Raw genomic sequence first — 17,307 nt, 5'->3', positions numbered from 1 at the left:
CCAAAACAATCAGAGTTCTCCCCAGGAGCTTTGTGTAATCTCAGCCTCACAAAGACACCTGAGGGTGGGGGAGAACTGAACCCAGACCCGGAAAGAGGGACAGTGGCTACTGGGACGAGGGTGGGGCACAGGGAGGAAGCCGCTTGGCCGCAGATAAGGAGTAGACAGGCAGAGGAAAGGCTCAGCGGGGACGCTTCGTGAACCCAATGGGGTCTTCGGAGGGGGGCGTTTGGGAGGGCGCTCGTGTGAGCGGAGACCTTTGGACACGAAGCCACCGGCTCCTGGCATTCCTTGTTGACCCAGTCGGAGGATCAGCGGGCCCAGACACTCACTCCCTAGTAGGGGTTCTTAGGCCCGGCTGACTCTCTGGCACCGCCCCACTCTTGTAGCCCCGCCCCGGCCTCAGGTGTTGGATCCACCCCGATTTTCTGGTCGCGCGGCCCCTGGGCCCTGGGCCTCAGGCACTACCTGGCCTCGACTCTCTCGGCCCCGCCTCCTGAAACCTGGCCCTGGGCAGCTCTATGGCCACGCCCCCTGGCCTCGGGCAAAGTCCTGGCTCTTTAGTCCCTCCTTCCAGTCCCAAGTCACGCCCCCGAATTTGTAGCCGAATCCCTGGCTTTTGGCCCGGCCTCTTGGATTTCGGCCCAGGAAGTTCAGCCCGCACCCCGCGCAACCCTGCGCGGAGCTCGTTGGCTTTACACCTTTTCAAGCCAGTTCTGCTGCCCGGCCCAGAGCCCTCTTACCACCCGCACATCGCAGGCAAGGCAACCGTTACTCCCCAGGGCCCCTCTGGACCAGACCCTGTCCTGTATATACACTTATTTTGCAAATCACCCAAACTGTTTAAGAAAAATCTGAAATTTGAGTCCCAAGCCCTCTGCCCTCAAGCCAAAGATGTTGCAGAGGAGCTGGAAGGAGTGTCTTCTCACTTGGGAAACAGTTGGCGCCCTCCTGATTAGAAATCCATTAGAAAAGCTCCAGTGAGACAAGGGTTCTAGTCAGCTGAAAGGTCTTGGGCAAGTCATTTAACTTTTGAGCCTCAGATGCCCCCTCCCCCGTAACACTGGGGTTCTCTACAGGATCTTGGATGGCTATGGCCAGGACCAAGTGAGCACAGGTACTGGATGTTACCAGATCAGAGCGGGAAGAAGGAAGCCTGAGCCCCTAGGTCCTTGCTCTACATGCTCTACACGAGGGGGCCCTTGTTTTTATGGGGACACCCTGGCTTATTTCCTCTGAGTTAAGCACTTGGCAGGCATCCTTCCCCACCCATGGCCTGGGGAGTCCAACCTGCCAAGACGTTAGAGGGTGTTCTGTCCCCTGTGCCTGGGACGCCTGCCTCCTCACCCTCAGTAAGCCGCCTTCACCCTGTCCCTAGACCACAGGCTGACAGACATCTGAAAGTGGACACAAAGGAGCCATCCCAACCTTTGCGGCTCTCAGCTCCCACCGCGCTCTCCCAGAGCAGTGAGGAGCTCACACCTCATCTCTCGATGAGAGATTTGCCAAGGAGGGTGTCTTTGTCCTCAGATATTCCCCTAACTATCGCCCGCAAGCTGCATAGCCTCTCTCCCCTCCCAAACTCTTCTGAAAAATCCCCTGTGTGTTTTTTCAAAATAAAATTAAATGACAGGAAGTAACTATTTAGGGAGGGGTTCCTGAGGGGAAATGGAATCTCTGCAACCTTGAGATTACAGGACTTTTCCTCTTCTCAAAAGACAAGAAAAACATGTCAGATCATTGATATTCTGAGCCAGACCTTGTTTTGAAATACACTCTCCTCTGTCCTTCAACAAACTACAGCCTTTCTCCCTCTTTGAAAATAAGACCACATCAAGTCAGGGATTAGAAATGGGAAAAATTCAATCAGAGCCTCCCTCTGCCAGTTATACATCTCAGTACACTCCCAGGCGAGCAGAATCAGCTCCCACTATAACCCAGCTCAGCATCATCATTCAAAACGCACCAGTAGGAAATGGTGAAACAGAAGGACCTTTGATCCCGAGTGAGCGAGGCCTGCAGCACTGCTCTCCTAGCTCTGGAAGCTGGCGGTGTCTGGGGCCAGTGGAGCTGGGGCCTGTTGCTTAAATAGGCAGTGGGAGGGGGTTAGGGCGGGCCTGGGGGGGTGGGCATGGAAAGTGGGCCATTTACCCAGCACAGAAAGGCAGTGTCCGCCGAGCCAGCAGTGGTCCTAAACACGCGCCTGCCTGCTTATCCACCATGAGCCTCAAGCCCACAGGCCCACAGACCACAGACCATCACCTGGGATGACCCCTGATGGACGTGCAGCTCCAAGTGAGACCACATGCCCAGACGCACAGAGCTTGGTCTGGGTTCCTGGATGCCTCTACCTGTCCTGAGACACAGCCTGGAGAGCAGAACCAGCTGTGGAGTTGGATGGACCTGCTCCCTAGACCAGTAAGTAGTGGCCTCAAGCAGGGCATCTCACCAAGCCTCAGTTTCTACTTTCTTGTAATGAGGATAATAACACTGACTTTATAGGTCCATAAATAACGTTTGCAAAGGGCCTAGCGCCTAGAAGGTTGGTTTGTTTACCCACATGATGATGCTGGAGTCAGGTTACGTTCAACAAAGCTCAAGCCCAGAGAGGTTTGGTAACATAAAGTCACACAGCCCTTCAGCTGAGTGTCAGGGTCAGACTTCATGTAGACCTGAGACTAAGTTGGGTTGGCAGAAGCCCCTTGAGGTGAGTGTGGGGAGCAACTGCTGGCCTTGGGAAGGGTCTTGACTGAACTCTGGTGAAGGAGTTACCCCTAGAACCCCAGCACCAAGGTAAGGGAAGAGGCATGGCTGGACAGGCAAGTTGAGCTGGCTAGTCTGTGCATTTGGTTGGGACCTTAGTGGGGGATGCAGAAGTATCCTAGAATAACTACTAGGAATGGCTGGTGAGAGGAGTTTGTTTCTTTCTACTTGTACAGAGCAGGTCTTGTTTAGGAGCATAACTGTGGTTAGAATACACATGTGTGGTTAGAATTGCATGTTTTTTCCTGAGGTTTATCTTTACTCTCATGATGTCAGCTCTCTTGTCATTCTAATTTCAAAAGAACCTATCTCCCTTCATTTTGGCTTGCCAGATAATTTATCATTCAAAAATTGAACTAGCAAATGTTTATTTCTTTCCCTGAGAGTCAAACTTGAAAGGCACAGTGTGTATACTTTAGTTCTAGGCTGAGCTGTTTTTTCATCTCTGGAAACTTTTCTTGTATTATTTCTTTCCGGATGTTTTCCTCATCGTATGCCTCATCCCATCCATCTCTCTCTGTCCTATTTTTGGGCTGCGACCCCATTTCCCATTTTCCAGCTCAGTTATTTGCACCTTTGTTTGTTTTCTGTGTCTCCATTTCTGGTTGGATGTTTTATTTTATCCTCAACATCACTGATTCCTTTGTTCTGTTGTTTCAGTTAGGCAAACTACTACATCCAGATGTTTTTCCATTCTTTTATAGTCATGGAATTACAGCCATTTTTTGTTGTTGTTGTTCTGTTCTGTTCCTGTTAGTAGTATTTTGGTCATTTATTTCTTTCAGCGTAGTTACTACTCAGTTCACCTTACTTGCTCCTGAGGCTTTGCAGATTCCATCATCTAGAAACAAATTAATTGACGTTCCTTGAGGGCCTACTGTGTTCAGACACTGCTGCTTAGTATCTAACACTGTGGCACCTGCTTCCCTTCCAAGGTTAACTCAGGAGAATTCTGCAGTTAGAGCTGCTTTGAGGGAGATTCTGATTAACTGAGATTTATTCCATCTTGTTCTAAAAACAATTCAAGATGACTTAAACTGTGTTCTATGTACAATATAATATGACTTTTTTTAAAGCAGTGAGAGAATTAGGGCTAAGGGAAAATAAAGGTGGAAAAAACACGAAGCAGCCAAGCAGAGATGGGAAGATGGAGTGAGTGAAGGGAGGGTCTTGATTCTGACGGTAGCCTCAAATGGGCACAGAGGAGATGTGCTTTATGACTGAAACCTGTCCGTTTGATTTTTGTTGGTGTTGACCCTTTGAGTTCTTATTTGAATGGCTGCAGCACAGAACGGGCCACATGGTGCAGCTCACTGTGCAGGCCCCCAGGGTGGGAACGGCTTTTGTGTTTTGTTCCCAATAGGGATGGAATTGAAAGGAAACAAGAGGTGAGATACACTCATGATGTGGATGTGTGGGTGGCTGCCTGTAAACACTGGAACAGTTGCCTCATGCTCGTCTTCCAAAAGTCAGTATTGATTGAGCAACTAATTAGCCGTGTATTTCCTGTGCTCTGAATCAGATTGTTTCCCTGTTTTGGGGTGGCAGGTGTCATCTGGGTGAGAAGAAGGCTTCCTGGGGGGCTCTCTCTTCCCATAGAACACCAGAGTGGCCTCATTTCACATGTCTCAGGAAAGTTTTCCGAGTGACAGATTGATTGGTGTATGGGTGGTTACCAAAAAAGATTCTATTTTATTAAGCTGTTTGTCTTGCAAAGTGAAATCGTTTTTTTTAAAAAAAAAAAAAACTTTATCAAAATGTCATCGTCCCGGGGTTTAAGAACGTGCCCTCTGGCTTTGAGGGAAGATTTGCAGATCCTACAGGTAAAGAGCTGTCATGTCAGGGTCTCACTCAAGCCCTTGAGTGATGAGCTCAGTCGTGGCCGCCAGCCTGAGTCTCTCTTGTGGTGGGGTGGAGGGCACCCAGGGCCAGCTGGGCACCAAATGATGTTGCCAAATCTCACCCTGGTGCCTGAAATGCCTTTTTTTTTTTTTAAATACATCCAGGGAAAATAAAAATTGAGAGATTCATGCACATGAATACTCATGTATAGGTAATTTTGCTTTTCTGTTTGAGGAGGAAATAGAAAACATTCCACTTGCTCATTTTTTTTAGAGTAAAAACAAGGAAATATATTAAACAATTAAAAAGTATTTGGTTTCCTGGTGGGATGAAATGGGAGATTGGGATTGACGTATATACACTAATACGTATAAAATAGGTAACTAATAAGAAGCTGCTGTATAAAAAAATAAACAAAATTCAAAAATTCAAAACAAAAAAGTATTTGGTTTCCTGTTGGTGGCACTTAAAGAAGAGAGAAAGACAGAGAGGAGATTGAAAACAGTGGAGGGAAGGCAGGAGTCAGAGTCCTGTCCCCAGGGACCACCCTGCCCTCTCTGCTCCAGCTCCCAGCCCTGGCAGCCCCGGCCCCTTCAGTCGGGTGGGCAGCCTCTGTCCTTGGCCTCTTCCTCACCCTCGACATGTCCTGTCCAGAGCCAGTCCCTCCCAGCTCTGCGGTCCATTTCCAGTCCCTGCTGCCCCCCTTCTCTGGCTGTCATTTCCCCTCAGGCCTCCTCATTTCTTGCCCGCATGGTGGCACAGCCAGTAAGCCTGGGTGTGGCCCCTTCCATCATGCTCTGTGTCCAAGCCCATGATCCCCACCACAAGCAGTCTGAGTTCATCCTGCCCTTGCCCAGCATCTCAGATCTGTCTCTGTGCACAGAACAAATCCCCCTACCTTGCCTGGCTTGGGGGCCCTTGGTGATGGGGCCCCCCTTCCTCAGCCTCACGTCTGCCTTTTTCTTCCTCCCAGTGATTCATTGTGATGGCCTCAACCTCTAGCTTTCGTCTTTCCTGGAACATGCCATGCTCTTTCACGCCTCCGTGCCTTTGCACATGCTGTCCCCTGTGTCTGGAACACCCTCCCCAGTCCATCTACCTGGCACCCAGCCTCTAAGTCTCAGCTCTGCAGCTGTCAAGACCCTCCCTTCAACTGAACACCCACCGGGCTTTGTACTAGCAGCCCAGAGCCCCCCGAGTGCAGAGCATGGATCCCAGTCCCTGAGAGGCACTCAAGGAACCTTGGCTGAATTAATAAAATGGTTTCTAGCCAGACCAGAAAGTCAGTCACCAAAAGGTTCAGTTCCCTCTGTACATACCAGTTGGCACAGCAGGAGCTGTGAGAAAACTGCTCCTAATTGTTTGAACTAGTGCATCCGTTAGGCTGCCTTATATAAAGGGAGATAGGCAAACATTTAGCCTTAAATGTTAAAAGACCTCTGTGAACTCATGTGTGTTGGTGGTAGCACTTGCAGCTGGCTGAGATCACTACCATCATCATCATCATCAACCTTTTTGGGGGCACCCGCTGCGTGCCAGAAACTGCGCTAAGGATGTTGCATGCAGAACCTCTTGTTTAATTCTCTGAACAGCTGGGAAGGTTTGGGTGTTATTGTTCCCATACTCAGAGAGGGAAACTGAGGCTCGGGGAGGGTAAGTGACTTGTCTGAGTCACACGGCTAGAGAGTGGCAGAGCCCAGACTCTGGGGAAGGCTTATCGATGGCCCCCTCCTGGCTAGTGTTTTGACCCTCCAGGGCTGCCTAATGCTCAGGAGGCACCCACAGACCAGGGAGGAACACCCTAGGGGTCTGGGAAGGCTTGTAGCCACCACCCTCCCCTCTCTCTGCTGCCACCCTCCTGTCCCAGAGGGACTTGAGGTGGATGCTGCCACTATTTGTCCTTAGCACCAGAGTGTGGATTGGTCCAAGAGCTGTTGCTCTGGACAGAATGCTGGTGAGGCTTGGAAGGTATGAACCCGCAGGAACCGGGTAGAGCTATCATTGTGGGGCCGGGCAGGTGCTGTGAGGACACGCTGGCCAAGCTCATTGTCTCTCACCTGGTCCTTCAGCCTGGCCCCCACCATCTGTTCTCGCACAGAAGCCAAAGTGATCTTTCTGCGTGCAAACCCGAGTGCCTTCCAAGCTTAAAACTCTTTCATTGCCCCCAGAATAAAATCCATGCCCTGAGCCCACCACCGTGTCACGTCTCACTCTTTGCCAGTTTTCTCCTCCTCTGCTTGTACCTCCAGAGCCCTTCTGTTTCCTCCATGGTCCTGGTCCCTCTCAGGCAGGGTCTTTCCTCACTCTGTCCCCTCATGCTGGAACCCCCCTGCCTTGGCTGGCTGGCTGCTCCTCAGCTTCAGGCCTCAGCGGAAAAGTCTTCCTCAGGGAAGCCTTCCCGATCTCCCCGGCGGTCAGTATGAGGGCCTCCTGCAGGCAGCACCCGGTGCTCCCAGCCCTGCCTCAGAGGTGAGCTCTGGAGGGGCTAGGGGCTGGGACCTGGCCACCTGCATACAGACAGAGCCATGGGGACTGATGACCAGGAGGGACAACATACCCCAAATGTGACCCTCCAGAGGGAGATGCCAAATCTGGTTCCAGGATGTTGGGGCTTCATACTGGGAGAGGGGCTGTCCAAGAGGCGGGCCGTGCCTGGAACGTGCAGGGCTGTGGCCACGTGGACCCCAAACTGCAGCCACAGCTGTGGACGTCCGTTTTCAAGGAAGGCAGGTGGAGGGAAAAAAGGGGTCAAGGACAGAACCTTGAGACGTATCCCATTTTTGGCTTGGTGAGGAAAGCGGAGCCAGAAAGAGCACTTGGGAGAAGGCGGAAGAAAGCAGGAAAAAAAAGTAGCTAAGATATAGCACTGTTTTTATTTAGGTCTCAGATAGTCGTACTTTTTTTCTGTTTCACTTAGAATAGCTGGAACAGGAGGGCCCTACGTGGCAGTCCCTGGGATGAGAAAACCGTGTGTCAAGGCGGCTGCCGAATCCCTCTCTATTTTTACGTTCCTGACACTACCTCTCTGAGGCCCGAGGAGGCATCCTGGCCTGAGGTGGACCGAGCTGGCATCTCTGAGGCAGATGTGGCCAGCCCTCACCTCGTTCTCCAGAAACCACCAAAAAGTCAGGTATTCACTTCTCTTGACCAGAAATAAATGCATTAGACAAATGTTCTCAGGCAATCTTGAGGGATGTGAACACAAAATCACCCCATAAATTGTTTCCTTTCCTTGGTTCAAGGTTGGATTTTTTTGTTCGCATTAGTTACATTAAAATTGGACAGTAATTAATGTTCTTAAAATAGAATGTCTGTATTCCCAAGTTTAGAAAGAAAAACCACCTAGGAAAGGAAAACGTGGATGCATGTGAAATGCCATTTCATTGGCCACGGAGGCTTTCACGAGCCTCAGCAGGGAGCCCTGCCCAGTGGGGTTTATGGCAGAGCAGCCCGTGTCTGCCGTTGCTTTCCACCCTGTCTCCCCACAACCCCTCCGCCCGGCTCCAGGTCAAGGAAGCCTTTGACATCTATGGCCTGGAGCCCTGGGGGGTTGCCAACCTCTAATTACATTTCTTTTTTTAAATATTGATAAACAGTTCCTCTGTTGATTCAAACATTTTTAAACACTGAGCCTGTAGCTGTTGGCTCAGAAAAAAGAGAACAGATCCCCCAGGCCTCCTTGGGCCGAGGAGCTTCTCCCTGAGCTTCCTCGGGCTCTTGGCCTCTCATTCAAACACTGAAGGAAGAAAACGGTCCCTCTGTGTGTGGGTGGGGGGAGGTCACTTCAGGATTCAAAATCAGGCCTGGCTGGGCTGAAGGGTGAGGCCTGGCTTTGCCCAGGTGGGGACTTCTGGCCTCTCCTACTAGGTGGGCTCCTGCTCTGGGTTCAGGGTGGAGGTGCGGCGGGCAGTGGAGGCAGGTGAGGTGGGAGGAGCTACCATCCAGCTGCCACTGCCCCGTGGCCTGATGCTCCACTGCACATCTGTTACCACCTCACTTCATTTTTGAGGACTGGTCCCTGGTCTTCACAGGCTTTGCATGTAAACAGGACAACAGTGGTGGCCTCCGCCTTCCTTCCCCCCAGCACAGCTGCTATGTGGGATGGAGGGGAGTGGGAGTGGAGGGGACCCCTTCTAGTCCCATGGGGTTCCAGAAGAGCTAAGTGCCATCCATTTCATTTGGGGACACCCACATACTAGGACCCTCCAGGCCCAGGCTCCCCCAGATGTAGCTGACTGCAATATGGGGGGAGGGTGGTGGTCCCCATTTCTCCTGGGTGACTCAGAGCCCAGTCAGCTGCTTCTTGCTCAGACCGCCAAGTTCCCTGTCTTCACTGATTAGAGGACTTGGCCAGCTGCCAGGTATCGACATTGCTTCTATAGTGCCCATGTCCAGAGAAGAGTGCCTGGCGACAGACACGGTCACATCAGTGACACCCATGATACCCCGAATCCCTCGGCTCCATGGGGCTTACACTGAGTTCCTGACATCATCACACCTCCCCATTCTACACCATATCAGGGTGGCTACTGTTGTCATTACCATTTTACAGATGAGGAAACTGAGGCCCAGAGAAGTAAAGCGTGCTGCCCAAGATCACAGTGGAGGAGCTGTGATTTGAACCCAGGTCCATGTGATTCTGAAACCAAAGCTCTTCTCAATCTATCCTGTCACAGAGCCTCCTGGTCTCATTTCTTGCCTTTGGCAAGTGGCCTCTGGAAGGGGCCACCCTCAAACAGAAGCATCAGGGGTGATGTGGTCCTGGGTCAAGGGCTTTATGGAGGTACTGGCAGCCATGGTGCTTCTTGTCCAGTGTTTCCCAGCTCTGCTTGGGTGTCCCCCCTTAGTTGAGGGACCTGTTGGCGTGACCCATTTGGGCTGCAATTTTAAGAGGCAATTATGGATCATCTTGGTGACCATCGGGCCCTTCTGCCACATCCCAGGAAATGGACCTAACCCTGTTACAGGGTAAATCAGATATAAGCAGCTGCTAATTCAATGTAGTGGCTCTGTCAACATTTATCAAGATATAGAAGCTGGTCCAGTGAGTTAGACAACAGTGATGGCTGGATTAGACTCAGACAAGAAGAACCAACCAGTACTTTCTGACAGCTTTAAGAAAAATTTAAGTGGAAGAGACAAACATTTTCAGTACTATACATTATAGGTACACACAGTCATGTGTCCCAGACATAGATGCGGGCAACTTTCAGACTGGCCACGTGCACACCGGCAGCCTCATCCTGCCATGGTCACATCTTTCAAGTCCTGACAAAAGTACCTAGACACCTGGAACACTGCCCTGTTCAAAACCGAAGCTGGGAGATCAACCAGTAAGTGCGGCTGGCCCTTCCTTCCCCTTCTGTGCCTGAGGATCATAAAACTCTCAGCCACTGAGCTCATGGACATGGAAAACTTCTGACCAGCTCTGAGTGGGAGAGAATTTCTCTTCTAACTGGTGGTTTGGGAGTCACATAGGCCAAATTGGATCTGTTACTTTCAGATTGGATTGAAATTTTTGTCCCCGGTTCTTTCTCGACTGCCAGCCCAGCTGACCAACAGAGATCCCAGACCCTTCTCTGCAAATTCATGGAGGTGGTGGCCACTAAGAGCCAACAACGTTCCGCAGACTCCTACCCCAGCCTCCCTTCACTGCACGGGCCTGCCTTCCAGACCTCTCTGCAAAGCTCCAACACGCCCTCACCCACACCACGGCCAGCTAGTGACCTACCTCTGGTCCATCAAGTCTCTCTGTTGGACTGTTGCTTCTCCAGCTCCTCTCACAATTGGTAAGGTCTGACTCCTATAATAATTTCCTTATGCCATCATGCTTGCATGATTCTGCCTCTGACTGAGCCCTGAGTGATACAGCACCCTCAGCTTGTCTCCCCCATAAAATGGGGGTGATGTGAGATATACCAGCCCCGGGAAGGGGACTGCATCCATGTGCTAAGGGCTGTGAGCCTGGGATTGATCCTGGCAGTACATTTGTCATCATCTGAGGGTAAGCTTTAGGCCAGAATCATGACTCAGTTGGGCTTTTCGTCTTGGCACCAGCGGTGGGAGCCCCACACGGCAGGGTCCACGTGAGGTCAGAAGACACGTTTATGCTGGTGGTGGAAGGCGTGGGGCGTTCTTCTAATGGTCTGATTGGTTGTACAGCCTGGTGGGGACTGTGACTGAGGGTTTAAGGCAATGGCTGGTCAGAGCCTCTCCTGCTGGTATCTCAGTCCAGAACGCACCCCCAAGTTGGCACATCATTCCCCTGGGAAGCCAGTGTGTGCTGAGTTAGGAGGCTTCCAGGAAGATGCTGAGAAGGGCAAGAATGGCTCATTGGGACTGAGGCCCACTCTGTTGACTTGCTGGTGAGGAGGCTTTGTTTCTGGATTGATGAGGAGCTAGTCTTGCCTCTTTTTTTTTTTTTTTTAAGACATTTATTTAGCTTTGCTCTTATTATTATTATTATTTTTAAATTTTTTGGTTGCATTGGGTCTTAGTTGCTGCGTGTGGGCTTTCTCTAGTTTCAGCGAGCAGGGGCTACTCTTTTTTTTTTTGCGGTACGCGGGCCTCTCACTGTTGTGGCCTCTCACGTTGCGGAGCACAGGCTCTGGACGTGCAGGCTCAGCGGCCATGGCTTGTGGGCCCAGCCGCTCCGCGGCATGTGGGATCTTCTCGGACCGGGGCACGAACCCGTGTCCCCTGCATCGGCAGGCGGACTGTCAACCAACCACTGCGCCACCAGGGAAGCCCCCTTTTTTTAAAAAAAATAAATTTATTTATTTTTGACTGCATTGGGTCTTCGTTGCTGCGCGCGGGCTTTCCCTAGTTGCGTTGAGCAGGGGCTACTCTTCATTGTGGTGCGCAGGATTCTCATTGAGGTGGCTTCTCTTGTTGCAGAGCACGGGCTCTAGGCGCGCGGGCTTCAGTAGTTGTGCCTCCCATGCTCTAGAGCGTGGGCCCAGTAGTTGTGACACACGGGCTTAGTTGCTCCGTGGCATGTGGAATCTTCCCGGACCAGGGATCGAACCCATGTCCCCTGCATTGGCAGGCAGATTCTTAACCACTGCGCCACCAGGGAAACCCCTAATCATTACTCTTGATCATGGGATCTGTAACCATTTTGGAAGTGGATTTGGTGTGATTAAATTCTTTCCTGGCTTAATCCTTTATGGAAAACAAAAGTTTTAAATGATGTGAATTAGGATGGATTTGCTGATGTTTGATCGCCTGCAGGATAATTTACCCTGGCTCACTTCAACCCTGAGGCTTGGCCAGCACCCTGAGGGATACACCACTGGATCCTCCTACAACGGAGGAGAGAAGCTTCCCCTTTTTACAGAATGCCTGTGACTAAAGGCACCAAGGCCCTCGAACAGCTGTCAGAAAGCCCGTGAGCTTTATACTGCAGGGAGCACCAGTCCTCCCGGTGAGGCTGTGGCGTGGCTGGGATGAGGGGCAGCATCACACCCCTGGCCTGGTTTCTGTGTTTTCTCCTGGAGTCCCTGTGACCACAGCTTAGCAAACGCAAGGGTGGGTGTGCAGTGCTGGTAGATGAGGAGGGTCTGGTGGGAAACCTTTAGTAGCAGGACTGCAGGATGAGTCAGGGTCCCTCAGGGAGCAGGAGGGAAGTCACCTGTGTCCCTGGCCCACCTGTCACTGAGGCTCCAGCCCCCAGAGACTGTTTGTGGCCCAGCCCAGTGCAGAATCAGGGGCTATCACGACAGCCTGAAACACTGTTTCTAAGAATAGAACATAGAAAAGAAAGCTTTCTGCCCAAATTGGAAACGAAAAGGCACTGGTACTTGGCGGGGCCACTCCAGTGACTTGGCACACTCTGTGGGAGACCTTGTTCTTGATGACACCAGAAGTGGGGCAGCCTCTGTAACCCTAGTCACATGTGTCCGGACTTGCCAGGCCCTGTAGGCCAGGCTGGGGTACACCCTGGCTCTTACCCAGACATTTGGTAACTCTTGGAAAATGGGATTTTCCTCTTCTGATAATTTGATTTTTAACTTATTTATGGAATCTGTAGCTTTTGGTGGAGACCTATTTCTGAGGCACTATGAGTGGGGACAGTTGGGTTTCTTCCCCCAAGGCAGGTGTTTTGATAAAGGTTTGGGGTCACATCCTTGGGACTCATGGCTGCCCTGTAGCTTCTGTCCTACTGGCCAGGACTTCATGGTTTCCAAGACTCTGCTGGCTGCCTGGCCGGCCTTCATGAAAGGAGATGCACAGAATCATTCTGTCTGGGAGGCCTGATGTTCCTCTCCCATCACGAAGAGCCAAGCTACACGCAGAAGAAAATGGTGACTTGGAGTAAAACATGTTAGGCTGAAAGCCCTCTTCCTCTTTCAGAAATGTAAGTAAACATGGCTCGGGCCCTGGAGAGATGCCAGCTCAGCTGCAGGATGGCACACGTCAGGGGCTGCCCTTTCACAGTAAAACCCTCGGTTCACGCCCCCTTCTCGCTGGGTACAGTTTGGAGGCTCATGTGGGCACATGCCCCTCACCCCTGAGAGTGGAAACCCAGAGACATCCCTCTGCCCTCAACCCAAGACTTAACAACAGCTAACACAGGTGGAGCCCATTCTTTATGCTGGACACAGTGTCAAGGGGTTTACCCCATTCTGTACTCAACCCTGATCCCCTCCGAGAAGCCCTCAGCGGTCACAGCTTTTGCCCTTGGTCAGCAGCAGGGCTGGGTTTTCGAGCCCCGTGGGTCTAATGCTGGAGCCTATGCTCTTAGCCGGCCTGCCATTTTTCCCATGGGGCCTGTCTGGTGATTCACTTCTTATTCTACACCCAGAGACAATGAGGCGTAAACCAGAATAAAAGGGGGCTATTATGATACCACTATTTTGCCGTTTATCTAAATTAGATAATGACTCACAGAGCTACTTGAAACAATATACATGTCAACCTCCTGAACATTTAGTTATCACTTAGTGCCATTTGATGGTGCCTATGGTATAATTAACACCTTCGTCTAGAAAATATGATATTTCTGTGAAATGGAAAAGTGAAAGAGAAAATAAATTTAACCTGGCCCTTCTCTTCCGTACGGACAGGGCAACAGACCCATGGTGGTGGTCAGCTGGCATGGCTTAGGCTGGTGAATGGACAAGCAATCATTCCCAACTCCCTCCAGGCGGGATTGTGTCCTGGGAAGGGGGCAGCCTGTCGTCGAAGTCGCAGCAGGCCCAGCTGAGTGACGCTGCTGAGCCCCAGATAACTCAGTGCCCATTCATCAGCCTCAGCAGAATCGGGCATCTGCCACTGGCATCTCCAGATGTTTGCCTTTATCAGATGTCGATGCGGTTCAGTGTTTTCATTAAGGGCCTTGTTGAAAGCTCTAGCTGGTTGGGGACGCTTATTGTTCATCTTATTTGAGTTCCTTATCATGTTCAAAATGTTCCAGGCACCATTAGGAGACACAAAAGCCTCAGAAAACACAGTTGCAGGGGGCGGAAGCTCACTGTAGCGTGGAGGAGACTCACCACCGACATTTACAAACATTTGCTGAACAGAATCAGCTGTTAGGAATGAAAGTCGCTCACAGCAGCACAACAGGGCATGGGGGGGCATGGGGGGCAGGGAGGTGGAGACAGGATTTAATGTTTGCCTGAGGGCATCTTTTTTTTTTTTTTTTTTTAATTTATTTATTTTTTTTTTTTTGGCTGTGTTGGGTCTTTGTTGCTGTGCGCGGGCTCTCTAGTTGCAGAGAGCGGGGGGCTACTCTTCATCGCGGTGTGCGGGGCTTCTCATTGCAGTGGCTTTTCTTGTTGCCGAGCACGGGCTCTAGAGTGCAGGCTCTAGAGCACAGGCTCAGTAGTTGTGGCGCAGGGGCTTAGTTGCTCCACGGCATGTGGGATCTTCCCAGACCAGGGATTGAACCCATGTCCCCTGCAATGGCAGGCGGATTCTTAACCACTGCGCCACCAGGGAAGCCCTGAGGGCATCTTCTAAAATCAGATGGGTGTTCCAGCCTGTTTGTTCATTAATGTGGTCTTCTGATTGCTTCCCAAGGAGAATGGGGTGTGGGGGCCAGACATGAGGCAGAAGCTTGATCAGGAAAAGATTAAAGGGGACACACATTTTGACTTGAGGTGAACATTTGAGGTACAGGTCCAGGCACGTTATAATTATTGCTTAATCATAAATGTAGCTTGGTGAGATGCATTGATTCACACACAGGTTGCTAAAGGCATTTAGGGAAAACAGAACGTAGGCAATGAGAACTGTCTCCATCAATTTGCAAAATTCACATCTGAGACAGCATCCTGGAAGCGCAGAGAACCCTGCTTATAGGCATAAATTAAAGCCATCTTCCTCAGAAAAAGATAATTTCAATGATCAATAACCTCTTGAAAGAATTCCTGGAGAGTATGCCTTTTAAAAAATTGACTTCATTTATTCTCCTCCTCTTATCAAAAAAAGGATTTTGGAGGCGTATAGCAAAAGATATGACAGTGAGGTTATTAAAATAGAAATGGGAAATTAAAACCCAGTCAGAAAAGAGAATACAAAATTTGTAACTACAACGACTAACCTTTCTTCTGTGATCAAGATCTAAATTTAGTCTGGAGCTTCCTGGAATCCAAGGTGAAAAGGGAAAACAATCAGTTATGTAGGTTCAGTTACATTTAGGACAAAGCGTGTCAATTCATGAGTATTTAATTATTTGTGAATTTATAACAGCAAGAGAGGCAGAGGAAACTCCTAGGAAAATGGAGGAGAGATTTTTTAAATATTTAGAAAAGAAAAGATGGATATCGAAATTGTTTTGTGAGAGCCAAAGCTTAGGCAACAGTGGCAGACACGTTCACTGAGATCTGGGTGGGTGAACCTGGGCTGGCTTTGTTGCGATCAGTTTATTGATGAATAAATCACAATTTGTGATTTGTTGAGCCAGCCAAGGCCGTGACCAGGACCCAGGCATTTGGCGTGTCTGGCCCATCCTTGGGAAGAGGCCGTGTCCTATGTCTCTGTACCAGTGCCTGGTACATTTTGCACATAAATAACTCAACCATGGCTCTGTCTCCCCTGGGTTGAGACCCCAGGAGGGCAAGAACACAGTCCCAGCACCCCGGGGTGTCTGCCAGCTCCTAGTAGCCATTCAGTTAGAGTTGTATGCTAATAGCTCACAAACTAAAGATGGGAGAAGCACCATAAAATGCCAAGCCCTATTAGTGGAAGCAACTTAGTGGGAGCATTTTCATTACTCTCAACCGGCAATGATCAAATCTGCCGGTTTTCACTGTGGAGAACTCCTGGATTGGACCTGCCCAGGGGCAGGTGGGCAGTTATGATGTGTTGGATGAATGGGTACTGTTGTGATGTTGGACTTCTTTTTATTTATTTATTTTAAATTTATTTATTTATTTTTGGCTGCATTGGGTCTTCATTGCTGCGCATGGGCTTCCTCTAGTTGTGGCGAGTGGGGGCTACTGGTGCACGGGCTTCTCATTGCGGTGGCTTCTCTTGTTGCAGAGCATGGGCTCTAGAGCGCAGGCTCAGTAGTTGTGGCGCACGGGCTTAGTTGCTCTGCATCATGTGGGATCTTCCCGGATTAGGGCTAGAACCCCTGTCCCCTGCACTGGCGGGTGGATTCTTAACCACCGCGCCACCGGGGAAGTCCTGGACTTCTTTTTAGAAGGCTCTGTCATGGCCCTTCTGATGGCGCACTCACTGCGGGGCTCTGCGGGCTGTGTCGGGTCTCATAGGGCCCTGCTAGTGGGTAGGTGGGGGAGGGACCCTCAGTGACAATGCTGACCTGTCTCTAGCTGTCCTCCCAGCAGGCTTTAGGGTGGGATTCGAGCAGGCACTGCATTTTACCAGCTGGTTTGCAGCTGCCTTTTATCCTCGCTTAGTGCAGATTCCTGTGCTTCTCTACAGAGCCTTTGTATTTCACGCTTTTCTTTGAAATGTCCCTAGAGGGCTCATTTTGGCCCTGCAGAGAATGCCTTTCTTGAGAGATGGAGCCCTGGGCTCAGGGGGGCAGGGTCTTGTGGAGGCTGCTGAGGGGGGGCGGGGCAGTGCAGTGAGGGCAGAGCGCAGTGGCCTGGACGTCAAGTCCCCAGGAGGGGGGATGCATTGCACACAAGACATCACGTGTGGCAGAGGCAGGCTGTGTGGGTCCCTCACGTCCTCCCACACTAGGTCTGTGTTGGGCGCAGTTGTGTCTGAAGTGAGGAGCTGGGAAGCAGCAGGAGCGCTAGTCTGGGCACGACGGCATGGGGGCTCTGTGTTAATCAGGTTCCCTCTCTGAGACTCAGTTTTCCACATCTCTGAAGTGAGGGTTGGAATAGTAGCTCAGTAACACCAGATCAGGGTGTCCTGAGGTGAAAGGCAACTCGAAGTCTCATCGCAGTGCCTGGCTCGGAGCACGTGCTCCTACGGCTGTGATTCCTGGGCTGATTATCCTGCCCTGTAGGCTGAAGGAGCTCTGTCCCCCAAGCTCTCACTCCCTCGATGCAAGTTTTACACCCTCAGGAGAGGACGCTGAGCTTATCGCCCATCGGGCAAGCCTCACGGCCTGTCTGACCCCGTGTGAGAAGTGGGGATCTCTGATTGTTCCGCCTGTCCCCCGAGGGCTGCGAATCAAGTGCTGTCCCCAGAAGGTCCGCAGCCCAGAGCTGGACACACAAATGCCCCACGAGGGCGGGTGTTAGTATTAGACACTGTGGCTGCTCCATGGGTGCT

The 17,307-nt window shown here is 50.9% G+C and overlaps 1 protein-coding gene and 1 long non-coding RNA gene across 3 annotated transcripts in view; one reads left to right on the top strand and one right to left on the bottom strand.

Moving 5' to 3' along the window:
* SMPD3 (sphingomyelin phosphodiesterase 3) overlaps positions 1 to 17,307 on the bottom strand; it is an 83,744-nt gene that overhangs the window by 29,266 nt on the left and 37,171 nt on the right. The gene's annotated exons all lie outside the window — the stretch shown is intronic.
* LOC112391743 (uncharacterized) lies at positions 2,169 to 10,386 on the top strand. Of its 2 annotated transcripts, none has more exons than XR_003001556.1 (3): positions 2,169 to 2,418; positions 7,528 to 7,735; positions 10,152 to 10,386. It is a non-coding gene; the product is annotated as an uncharacterized LOC112391743 (long non-coding RNA). The 2 variants fall into 2 exon arrangements; XR_003001557.1 differs by lacking the exon at positions 10,152 to 10,386 and adding an exon at positions 9,773 to 9,899.

This window comes from Neophocaena asiaeorientalis, unplaced genomic scaffold (genome assembly GCF_003031525.2).
Source record: "Neophocaena asiaeorientalis asiaeorientalis breed wild unplaced genomic scaffold, Neophocaena_asiaeorientalis_V1.1 scaffold90, whole genome shotgun sequence".
Taxonomy (NCBI): Eukaryota; Metazoa; Chordata; class Mammalia; order Artiodactyla; family Phocoenidae; genus Neophocaena; species Neophocaena asiaeorientalis.
The sequence above is the reverse complement of the archived record's forward strand: the minus strand, read 5'-3'. Positions and strand labels throughout refer to the sequence as shown.